Here is a 13,294-nt window from a genome sequence, read left to right as displayed (position 1 = left end):
AGTGAGTCCATCTCCACTTGCATGCTCTTCGTCCATTGTTCTTTGGATTCATGCTGCATAGCTTCTTCGTATGATTCCGGCTCTCCAGAATCTGAGATCAAGAGATGGTTGAAGGAAGGAACAAACCTTTTTGGAGGTCTACTTGCTCTTGTAGATCTTCGGGGAATAGGTTGAGGCTCCTCATTTGGTTGACGTTGTTGCACATTGTCACCGTTTGCAGTCCTTGAGTCTTCACCGTCCTCAAGCTCCATGTACTCATCACCTGTTTCTTTTGTTTGTTTTCTTTCCAAGTAATCTTTGTACATATTTTGTTCGTTAAAAATTACATCCCTACTCCTTAAGATTTTACCATCTTCATGATTCCATAGGCGATACCCAAAGTCTCCTTCTCCATAGCCAATGACGAAACACTTTTTGGACTTTGCATCTAGCTTTGATCTTAGGCTTCTATCTATGTGCATGAAACCCTCACACCCAAACACTTTGAGAAATGAATAATTCACCGGTTTACCTGTCCATGCCTCTTCTGGAACTCCCCCATCCAATGTCGTTGAGGGTGACCGATTGATTAAATACACCGACGTACTTACAGCTTCCGCCCAAAGCTCAAGTGGTAGGCCTGCATGTAGCCGCATGCTTCGTGCTCGTTCCATGATTGTCCTGTTCATCCTTTCCGAAATCCCATTTTGTTGAGGTGTCCTTGGGGTTGTCCTTTGCCTCCGAATGCCATTGCTAGCACAAAAGATTTCAAAAGATTGGCTGCAATATTCGCATCCATTGTCGGATCTGAGGCATTTAACCTTGGTATCTGTTTCATTCTCCACAAAGGCTTTCCACCTTTGAAATATGGAAAATACATCGGATTTATTGTTCATGACATAAACCCATGTTTTTCTAGTCGCATCGTCTATGAATGTTACATAGTACAATGAGCCACCAAGTGATGGTGTACTTGCAGGACCCCAAACATCAGAATGAACCAATTCAAGTTTTTTATTTTTTTTTCTTTCATTTCCTGATTTTTGAAATTTTACCCTCTTTTGTTTACCATAAACACAATCTTCACAGAACTCTAACTCCACTTCTTTCAAACCTAGTAGAAGATTCTTTGTTTGAAGGATTTGCATTCCTTTGGCACTCATATGCCCAAGTCGGTAGTGCCACACCGCACTGTCAACTTCTGTAGTTGCTGCACAAGCTGAAGGTTGCGTTCTAACAGTACACAAGCAAAGTGTACAGACTTTTTCTCCCTTGGCAACCACCAAAGATCCCTTTGAGATCTTCCACCGTTTATTTCCGAATGCAATGTTGTGACCTTCATCGTCCAATTGTCCTGTAGAGATCAAATTTTTGCGAAGATAAGGAACATGCCTAACATCTTTAAGCTTCCATTCATTTCCGTTAGCAGTTTTGACAGAAACTGTACCTTTGCCGACAATCTCACAAGCTTCATCATCTCCCAAGTATACATATCCAAAATTACCTTTGGTGTAGTCTTGGAAATGTTGCTTGTGTGGTGTCGCATGGAATGAAGCCCCGGAATCTACTATCCAGGAATTAGACACATTGTCTAATGAGAGAATTAGAGAATCTTGCTCTACTTTACCTACCACATTGGCCTCCGATGTTGGCTTGTTGTCTTGAGACTCTGTCTCCTTCTTCTTCTTGGACCAGCAATCCTTCTTTATGTGGCCCTTCTTGCCGCAGTTCCAACATTCAAGAACTGACTTTGTGCGTGACTTACTCCGCCTTGAGCGATCACGACCCTTTTGGTTTTTGAACCTCTCCTTAAGCCTTCCTCTTGTTTCCACTGATAGTGCAGCACTTGATGATTCTCCTATGCTTCTCCTTCGCATTTCCTCGCTTAGGAGAACACCCACAACATCATCAAACATTAGAGTATTTGTGCCAGAGATAGAATTACTTACAGCCATCACAAGGCTGTCCCAACTATCCGGTAGAGATGATAGTATAAGGAGAGCTCGCACTTCGTCATCGAAATTGATTTTCACTGATCTAAGTTGACTTATGTTTGTGCTAAAGTCATTTAGATGTTCTGCAACTGAACCATTCTCTGCCATCTTTAGATTGAACAAGCGTTTCATAAGAAATACCTTATTGGATGCCGATGGTTTCTCGTAGAAGTCGTCAAGTGACTTCATCAAGTCCTCCGTGGTCTTCATCTCCGAAACATTGAAGGCCACCGTTGACGCCAAGCTTAACCGGATTGTTCCCAGTGCCTTTCGATCAAGGACAATCCATGCTTCATCTGCCATTGTTGTGGGCTTCTTCGCAAGACCGCCTAGTGGCAAATAGAGGTCCTTCTGGTAGAGATAGTCTTCAATCTGCATCTTCCAATGTTGGTAGTTTTTGCCGTTGAACTTCTCAATCTTGAGCTTCCCTTCCTCCGCCATAACTCCCACTCAATTCAAGGAATCCTTTCCTTGAGATAATTTAGCTACGAGCAAACCTTGCTCTGATACCAGTTGTTAGGAAAATAAGACGTAGCTAAATAGATAATTGAGTAGATTACTTAATGGAGAGAGACAGATTTATATACACGAGATTATAGAGTAGAGAGAGAGAGAGAGAGAGAGAGAGAAAGAGAGTACACACGATATACGTGGTTCACCCAATGTGGGCTACGTCCACGGGAAAGCAGCCACTCAATAGCTTTAGTACTTCAAAACAAGAAGTAGTTTACAAAGGGATTATACCCTTAATGGAGCTCCCGCCTTGCTTCACTCTCACCACCTCATACTCACCTTGTTGCATCAACTTCACACTATGAAATGTGTGTAGAAATGGCCTCCTTTTATAGGCCAAAAGAGCTACCCTCTCTTATGAGAGACAGCCATGTGTAGCCGCCCTTGTGCGAATAAGTCCAAATCGGACCTTCCAATCCGCTCATGTGTGGCCGCCCTTGAGAAGACAAGTCCGCTTTTGAATTCGGCCACCGGCCACCGGCCATTGACTTCCGACCACCGGCCATCGGCCATTGACTACCGGCCACCGGCCAACCGACCGGTTGTTTTCTGACCACTTTTCGGCCGCCGTCCAGCCATAATATTCCTGCGAAAAGGAATATTTCGGCGAAAAAAAAAGTCTCGAGGGCCTCTAAAGTTGCCCCTGATTCTTGTCCGTGAAAATTTTGGTTTCTGGTGAGTGATTTTCCTTCACGCACGATGGCTTCTCCTCATAATGGGGGCCTTACAAATGTGCGTTTTTACCACAGAAAATTACAAGGGTAAATCAGGCTCCATACTTAACAATGAGGGTGCAAAAGCATCCTTTAAGCCCGCTGCAGATGCGCCGGAGGAGATATTAACTCTGGAGGTTTTTTTTGAACACCTCTCCCCAATTGTGATAGATGGGGAGGAATATTTGTTTTTACATGATCTTGAAAAGACTTTTGACATCCACATGGATGAGTGTCTGCTATCCTCTGTGCCACTTTAGAGTCCTCTGCCATTGACCCCTCTTCCGATCCTTTGGATCGAAGCCTCCTTCCCCTTGGAGAGAGTGTGGTAGATACTGTGGAGTTGACAATGGTGGCGGTGACAGATGCACCGCACTCATCTGTGTCAGAGGATGAGTTTGTAGCTACACGTGCATTGCTTGAAGCCCAACGCACTCCTATGCATGTTCATATAGATGAACTTGAGAGTGTCGCTATGGCTCCCAATTCATCTATTTCTCTTGACAGCAAAGGCATAAACGATGAAGACGACGAAAAAAAAGAGGTATTAATTGATTTTTGTTTTGTGATTACGTTAATTTTCATTGTTGCATTCTGAAATCTTATTTACCTATTGGTTTCTTTGTAGAATGTTGTGGAGCTGGATGAGCATGCAGGTCGGGGAGGAGATGGTAGGTGCCAAGCTTTTGGATGGCAGTCGTCTCTTGCGCATTACCTTGGCAAGCTCCCCCAGGACGGCTTTGCGTTAATCCACAAGGAGTACACTCCTTGTGGTCAATTTTGGGTGTCAATGATGAAAGCAATGAGCCGCATCCTATGCCTGTCAACCATATCTCAAGCCTCCCAAGTTATATATTTTGTAAATAAATCTCTGGCCAGTGCTGCATTTGCGACACACATTCGTGGTCGTGTGCTTTGTAACGTGTCCTTAAGACAAGCTGTAGGTCTAAGCAATGTGGACCAAATTGCTTGGGATGTGCTGCACAAACAGCTTCCTTGTGCCCAAGAGCGCCGAGAAAACATTGCTCGCCATATCTTAGATGGCTCAAGCAGTCAATAGATGCATAAATCTTGTAATTAACTCCTTCAAGTATGTAATGAGATATCACATCTTTGTACTTTGTTATTTCAAAATTCGAATGGAAATTGATTTTAACTGGTACTTTTCAACTTCTATATTGAGTTTATTGTACGATAGATAGTATATGATTGGTTCTATCTTGTGATACACTTGTGTAATTCTCAGAATCAAAATATAGAGTTTTTTTCAGTTCAATCTCCATCAATAAAAACATAATAACATTGTATTCTTATAATTTTGGCATAAAAAAGCTTTAATTAGGCTGTCTAAAGGCTTGCCGCAGAGGTGCGCGAGAAGTCGGAAGTAACATTTACTTTTGGCTTCTCGCGCGCCTCTGCGGCAAGCCTCTAGACAGCCTAATTAAAGGTTTTTTAAGCAAAAATTATAAGAATACAATGTTTTTTTGGTTATTCAATCAACCAAACTTGGTTGACAATTCTTTTATCCACATCACTCTCTCTCCCTCTCTCTCTCTCTCTCTCTCTCTCTCTCTCTCTCTCTTTTCCTCTCTCTACTTAGCTTTACTTATCACTTAAAACAAATGTACACGACTCGTTATATTTGAAAAAGCCATGAGTCGTTATATTTCGAAAAGATATCTTTACATTGGCAAAATTGCCTAAAAGTCAAATTCAATCTCTTTGTCCTCTGATTCGACGCGCAAGAACTAAATCTTTGGGCATTATTGTCACCCGTTTTGCATGAATAGCACACAAGTTGGTGTCTTCAAAAATAGAAATTAAATGATATTCTGGAACTTCTTGCAGAGCTTCTACGACGATACCTTGAACTCGAAACGCCATTCGATAACTTTGCATGATCTCTTTTACCAAACGTGCGAATGGTGCCTTGCGTATGAGAAGGTCTGAAGTTTTTTGATAGTGACGAATCTCTTGCAACACCTTTGGAATGCGTCGCTTCACAGCAGGAGCCCGTTGTTGAGGGATGGTAGGATCTGGGACATGGGCCTTGCGAGGGCAAATCTTGAAAAACTTTTTCTTTTTACGAGAGGGCTTGCGAGGGGGAGCTTGTGCATCTTCAAGGCCACCATGTGCTCCGACTGGCTCTTCAACTCCACCCTACGCTCCAACTCGCTCGTCTGCTACATCCTCAAAATCCTCTTCATTAAGTAACCCATGATCACCTCTAGTCTGATCTAGCGGCAGAGCGCCGAAGCCACGTGGCAATGTCTTCCCGGTCAGAGCTCGATGATTGCTTGGGATCTCCTGTCCGCTCCATGGTGGTCTTTGTGCTTCGTTGTCCATTTCAGTTTCTATGTCGGATGTCACTACCCGTTTCTTCTTGCGTGAAGGTTGTCCATCTTGTTGCTCTTCACCTGACCATTCTCTCTCCATCTCTTCTAAGAGCTCTTGTTCGTGTATCCAAGGTGGTTTTTGAGCACCTTGGACGGTTGAGTGAGGGTGAGCAAAAAAAGGTTGATCTTTTCTTGCTGTTTGCTTTGTGCGTGCCATGGTGTAAGAAGGGGCAAGATTGAAAATGAGACTCCTTCTTCTCTAAAATCCCTCTATTTTTTTTAAAAAAAGGTCTCTTCACACTTGACCAGACCACTTAAAAAAACTCTTAATATCATCAAAATATAAAAAACAAAAAATAGATAAATGGAGAAGTATTATATACAACTCAACAAAGACATCTACAAATATAAACATTACATTGCATAGCATCATTTGTTTAACATGTTGGGTAATCAACGTTTTTCCACTCTTAGGCGATTTTCACGCCACCTAGCATGATTAAGGGGTCCGGTGGAGTTTCTCCATTTCTCTTTAGCGGTAAGTCGAGATTGTCTCCTAACCTCCTTGGCAAGACTTGAATTTCGCGCTCGCTCTATGGCATGACATCTCCCCAAAGAACAACGAAAGAACCAATCAAATATTTCCTTCATGTAGTTGGATCTTGTAGTTCCACCACCGTGACGTGTATTTTTAAAGTAAACACCTTTGGCTCGATAATGTGATTTTTCCATTCCTTGAGTGCTCCACATGTCTAATGAACCATATTTTGACATAAAGAATGCTCCATGCGCATACAAAATATGCTGCATCAAGAAAAAATGCTTAGATCAAATAAATATTTATGTATAGCATCAAAATTTGAACCGAACAAAGTAACTTACCATGTAGTGTGTGATATTTCTCTCTCCCCACGCTTGCACAAATGCTTTAGTGAAATTCGAAATGTGATCTTTGAACAAATTTTGTTGCTCGCTCGTGGTTTGGGGTTTCCACATGATTTGAAGCACTAACTCCAAGTGGTGCCACACTTGCCTACGCAGATTTACAAGCACGGGATTTGAATCTTGATCGGTCGTACACTTGCAAAGCGCTTTCCATAGCTCCCATGGAGCATCCTCTTCACCCCTCTCCTTTCGCATCTCTCGTTTCTTGAAAAACCTACTTGCTTTCACACCATTCATAGATACTTTTTGTGGCACTTCATGCATATTATCCACCTCACCGATGATAGAAACATTGCCACCATGACATCCAATCGAATTTAGAATTGTTTCAACTATTCCAATGACTTCCACGGATCTGGAAAGTGGTTTCATTGTGAAAGCGTACTCTATGTGAAGCTTTAACAAGCGATCAAATATACGCATAAAGGCATGCAAAGTGCAAAAGTGTACATTTGTAAGTCGAAAAATTGATAATGGGATGCCATGTTTTATCTTTTGTCGACCGATTGGGGACCTCCATGATAGGACACTTCAACACCGAGCACACCCAATCCCTTGCATCATCATCCATTGACCCTGTTGCCTGACTTCCCTTGACATTTTCTTTGAAGACGTGGAGCCACGAGTACTCTCCTTGTATCCTCGTACACAATATGGACAAGGAAGAAGTGATGAAGCACCTTGTTTACACCCAAGTATACATTTGATTGTTTTTAGATCACCTCCTAAGTTCCACTGAACATCAAATGTACCTACTCCATCTACTTCTAGCTTTTCTCCCTCTAGTTGTGCCTTAATAACCTCTGTGATCCACGGGATCATAGAGAAGACCCATGCCAACACCTCATGAGTCTCCTTCGGAACTTCAAAATCTCCTAACCACCATATTTCTTTTTCCGATTGTACACTAAATGATGGTTTCTGAGAATGATCACCGATAGCATCGACTTTTGCAAAAAACATTGCCTCATTCATGAGTGTCACACTCATACGTTCCAATCTCCGTCCTTTGACAATTTGACATTCATCTAGCTTAAGAATAAATATGAGCTTCTCTCCAAGTACTAAAACAACACAAGAATTGAATTGTTATACTAAATGATATTCAATACAAATAAAAAACGACATTACAATTTGTATTACCTTGTGGAGACAAAGTATAAAATTTAACCATAGCTCGTTGTAGTCGTTTCAAGTCAACAAAAATATTGTTGAATTGATGATAACTAAAAGACTTTGTCCCATTAGGAATAGTATTGTCTCCCTTTATATTACCACGTGACTTGGCACTTGTGGAAGAGTACACCATGGATCCTTCAATGTGTTTGTATTCGCCAAGGGATTCCCGAACGAGATCATTGTTTGATTTTTTTGCAAGTCGGACCCTATGTGGAATAGGAAATAAATTCTCGATGATGCCTTGCTCTCGTAATGCATCTTTCATCAATCCATGAAGTGCATCGTATGCATTTGTGCTCATCCCAACCTCATCACAAGCTCTCTGGACATCATCCTCAGACACAAGGTTGGAGATCTTTTTTAGGATCTCCTTTGTGATGGCATCTTTCATGTGTTTGGCCTTTTCACAACCTATGATGTAAAGTATATCTTCCTTTGAGATGCATCCTAGGAGAAGGTTGCAACGGTCCTCTTGTCTAAAACTTCCACACACATCTTGTATATATGTCCTATTTCAAAAGGTGAACCGAGTTACAAATGGATGAAAATTAATTGAGAGTTATAAACACTGTGAATTAAAAAAAATACCTAGTTGCCATGATCCGCTTCTTACATGCCCCTCCGTTAGATGCTAAGTTTTCAATGGAAGAGAACTCCCTCTTACGCTCACGCATGCCAAATGGAGTGGCTTTTAGGTGCATCACTGCAATCTGTAGCTTAGTTACCTCTGTTTCTGTAGCTTTCATCTCCTCTTTAAGATCTTTGAGTTGTTTCTCTGTGGAATGTAGTTGTTGTTGGAGATTTGTGGAATGATTGTGTAACACTTGACATTGTTGTCGGAAATATGCCGACGCACCTGCGTGATTGGAGTCCAATCTCTTACAATATCCAAGAAGACCACGTTCTCCTTCTCCCACATATTTGATTAAGCTTAGGAGTGTACGGAATGTCGGATGATAGCTCACGAGCGGATCTTTTGGACACAACCCTCCATCAAGCCACAAGTCAACATTGGTTTCTCCTCAAAACCGTCGTACGGATGCCCGTTGAGATGCTTTCTCGTCATTTTTTTTTATGGGAGCAAATTCGATCGGTAGATGCAGACTGACATTAGTTGACCTAGTAGATGACGGCGCAGGTGATTCATTGGTTATGTCACAAAGAGACATGGTGAAAAGTTATGATGGGAAAAAAATTTGATAAGATATACTTTTTGGGATAAAAAGACTTTAAAATATATAGGTTCAATTTTTGAGCTCAAAGGAGGGAAATTTTTAAATTTTTAATTTTTAGGCTTTATTAGATGGACGTTTTGATGATGTGGCATTGTCTATTTATTCTTGGAGTTAATGTAGAGAGGGACCCAAGGAATTTTAGATTTGGAGCTTATAAAATCTAGATTCTTCTAAAACAATACTATTTTATATATATATAGGGACCTTTTGAAAGCTTAAAAGATCCATTTTGAAGATTTTATAAAAAATTCATTTTTTGGGGATAAATTGATGCACGAACTGAAAAGTGGCTTTTGTCATAACTACTTACTCTCTTTGTTTGGTGATAGGTAGAGAGAGAATGGTTCTTCTCTCTACTTTTACTCCTCTCTCTCTTTTTACTCCCCTCTCTCTCCTACTTTATCCCCCCTATTCCTCCTACTTTACCACCCTCATTCCCTACTTTCTCCCCCTCTCCTATCTAGAGAGAAGTTAGAGAGAGAGCTACAAAAGTAGCCCTATTTATTGTCTTTGTTCCCTCCATCCCCTACAAAATTAACTTTAATCCCTTAAAATTAGGGATCCTTACATGGCCCCAAGGGGGTCCAATTTTTTCCTAATGAGAGGACATCACAAGGAATCCATTGATCTTTTCAAAACTAAATTTGGATATCAAAAACCAAACCAAAAGCCCTGAACTGCCAAGTACTCTGAAAAAGTGCTAGATTTGACCTAACTTTCAATCGATCTAGAGGTCCAATTTTAAAAATTTTGATACCGTAGGACCTCCTAATTATGTTGATTCTGATGGTAGCAAGAGAAGTCAATTTGGGCTCCAAACATGAATCGCGATCCATGTACCCATATTAATAGCTTAACCTCAAACTTTCTAGATCAATAATGCATACACAAGGAAACATATTTTCAAGTCTAATTTTAAAAAAATTGAGCAAATTTGGGTCAAAAGGGAGCAAAACAGGTGACAGACTAAAAACCGAAGTGCAAACCTTGTATTGGGTATTTGACCTCTCAAACCAAGTCCAAATCCAAAAAGATTTGAGATTTAGCTTCTGGATATAGAGTGCAACAACTTGCCAAGAGGTCAAGTCCAGATGTGGTTGAACATGGATCGCCATCCATGTACCTCAACCTCAAAATTTCATGAAAATTGGTATAGAGCTTGTATATGACCTACACAAAGTCAAAATTTGGAGAAATTTTTTTGACAAAGGAACATGGATCGCGACCAACACTTGGTCATCAAAAATTGCAACAGGGCATGAGGTGTAGTCTTGATTTCCACAAAAAAACCCAAAAATAGCCAAAAATTTTGAAAAAATGAGCATTTAAGCTCGCAAGTATTTTTCAAGAAACACTATGGCTATTTTTTTTAAAAAAATCTATGTCATGCCTCATTTAACAATGAAGTATCCTGAAAAAAGTGGAGAATTGACGAATTTACAATCACATGTTTAACTCAAAAAAATTACATTCCCATAATCACATCAATTTTTGACCAATTAATAAAACATAAACTTTGTGATTTCACTATTGTGATGAAAAATACAAGTAAAACACACGCTTATAATTTACAAATTCTAAATTTTGCATCCAATTTTTCTAAAAGTTAAGTAACAAGATTATGTCTACTTTTGCAACAAAGCTTCATAAACAAAACTAAAAACAAAAATTATGAAGCAAGTTTGAAAGCATATTTCTTCTCTTTGTCATTCACAATTTGTTTTTCTTTCCCTTCTAGAAGACAATATAAAATATTGGGTGAGGTATTTTCTTTGACATCAACAAGATAACCTACCACTTTGAAACCATTTCCTCATTGTTGGGACCTTTATCATCAACGACATAAAGAAACAAGAGTTTCAGTAATTATTGTTTGATTGTGCCCGAAAACACCTATGCGAATTGACCGAGCATGACATTCAAGTTTCTTGTGTCACACATGCTCCCAAAGGATTTGAGAATCATGAGTTGATTTTTTATTTTTTATTTATGAGAGGTAGCAAGCGCACCTCTAGGGGGAACAATGACTCTCTGTAAAGGCACCATCGATAAAGTTTCGTCAATACCTTGAGCTTGTTTTAGAAATTGATGAGCAGCTAACAAATGTCATCGAGGGACACCACTTTCAAAAGCTAAAGGAGGTGGAAGCAGTTGTCTTCTAAAATCTGCTCCACCTATTGACACACACATCCTAAGTGCTTGAAAGTGAGGACTGATGGGAGCAAGTTTACTACGTGAGGGAGTGAGTAAACTTGTATGACCTAAATCAATTAGAGCAGATAAAGATTGATTAGCGCGATTAGATTGTTGACCTCTTCTTTGCTTCTTAAAAACATGAGCATCACTAGAAGGAGAAGGCTTTACAAAGAAGAAGCTGCAAACATCCACAAAAGAACCATAAATTTTTACTATTAAGCATGCCAAGTCCAAAATATATACTTAAAAATAACAAGAAGGATATAAAATTTGTAAAAAAATAAAAAAAAGAAGATTAAAAAATCCTCATATTTCAAGGCTTTCTTAAGGAGAAAATTAAGAATTTATATGTATTTAAACCAAAAAATTCAAAGTATGTCTTTAGTTATGGCACAATAGATCTTTTATATGTTAACAAAATGATACCAAACGCAAGTGTATTATGCTATTTCCATCTCCCTTGCTCTATTGTCTCAACAATAATAGATGCTACAATAGTACTCACACTATCTTTTTGAGGAGTGCCTAGAGAAACACTCAATGGTTCAATCTCCAAGACAACCACATAATCTCATAAAATTTTTACAACAAGTACTTGTTTGACCAAGGAATACCAAAGAGATTAGCTTATACCATCCAATCTATACTCATTGAAAAGTACATCAAGAATAGAAGAATCACACTTGCTTTCTTATTGTGTTCTTATAAATACAACAATAAATCTACCATGTGTACAAAGATCTACACAACCAATGTATCAAACAACCAATGGAAACTTTCTCTGCACAAGATTGCCAAAACATAGCTCTCTTTGTATCTACAATCCATCATGCATGTGTAATTCTAACCTCCGCACCAATACATGTTTTTCGTAAGATACACAAGAAGTTTTTTTGAATGGCTGAAAACTATCTTCTGTTGTGATGCTCAAAAAAAATTCTGAGGGCATAAACAGCTCCCAAAGGGGGGGAAAACCCAAGGAAGCCCGGTAGAGAATTTCACGGAATGTTGAATATGTGTATTCAGGTTCACGACCCAAAAATTGCCTTTAAACTTCACGTCCGTTCGCACGAAAATGCAAAAACGATTCGCACACAACCATGCCAAGTACACATGTGAAGATAAAGCAAACTCACACAGAGAACAAGGAGATGGAGAACATGAAGATGGAAAAGACATAAATTTGACCTCTAGAGAGAGAAAAACCTTATCGTTGTGTTTTGGAATACAAGATTGCAACAAAGTTGTATTCTAGAATACACCTATGCTACAAACTTGTATTCCAGAATACACTTGTTCTACAAACTTGTATTCCAGAATACACTTGTACTTCAAACTTGTATTTCAGAATACACTTGTGCTACAAACTTGTATTCCAGAATACACATGGGTTACAAACTTGTAATATACTTGTGTGTTAGGTGCTTACTTTCCTAATAGTAATTTAAGATAAAATACACAGTAAACTGCATTATCACATAGATGTACTTCACAATTGAAAACTGCATATCGCCATTGACACAAAAGATACTAAAATTGTATTACTACATAGTATTCATCACAGTAAAACACGCTATAGCCCCTATTGAATACAGTTCGACATCTCTACACACACGCATACTCTCTAGAAAACAACTAACGACTAACTCCTTTTCAACTACCATGCAGCGCCAAGAACTCAAAACGTCCCCAACCATCATAGGTGTAAACAACACCCTTAGAGTTCCAAGGTTTTAACCTTGACTACAAGCAAAAGTAAATTTAAACTACGACTGAGGCCTCAGGTTCTAACACCTGGCACATCCGGTGGGTAATGTTTACAAAACATTGTAAGAACCCACAACATCCCTTGACAAAACAAGCTTGAAAACCAAAATGAAGTTTTTTTGATAACTAATCCTGAAGATCTGAATCCTCAGTACCAACATGATTTTCTATCTGTTCCTCCATGTTCTAAGAAGCTTCAAGCATTGTCACATAAACACCTGGTTCTTCATACATTGCCTCAGCACTTTTCAGCAAAAGTTCTTCAAAGTTCTCCTGATCTTCAATATCATCAACTTGTTTATTTGCAACTAAAATTGCAGTCTACCGTGCCTTCTGAAATGATCCCTGAACTAATTCCCGAACTGGCAACTGAACTGTATCCTGATCCTTTACTTCAGCTGTTTCTTGCATTGGCTCAGCTTTTGCAGTTTTCACCT

Source organism: Adiantum capillus-veneris, chromosome 6 (genome assembly GCF_014529385.1).
Source record: "Adiantum capillus-veneris isolate H3 chromosome 6, ASM1452938v2, whole genome shotgun sequence".
NCBI lineage: Eukaryota > Viridiplantae > Streptophyta > Polypodiopsida > Polypodiales > Pteridaceae > Adiantum > Adiantum capillus-veneris.
The sequence above is the reverse complement of the archived record's forward strand: the minus strand, read 5'-3'. Positions refer to the sequence as shown.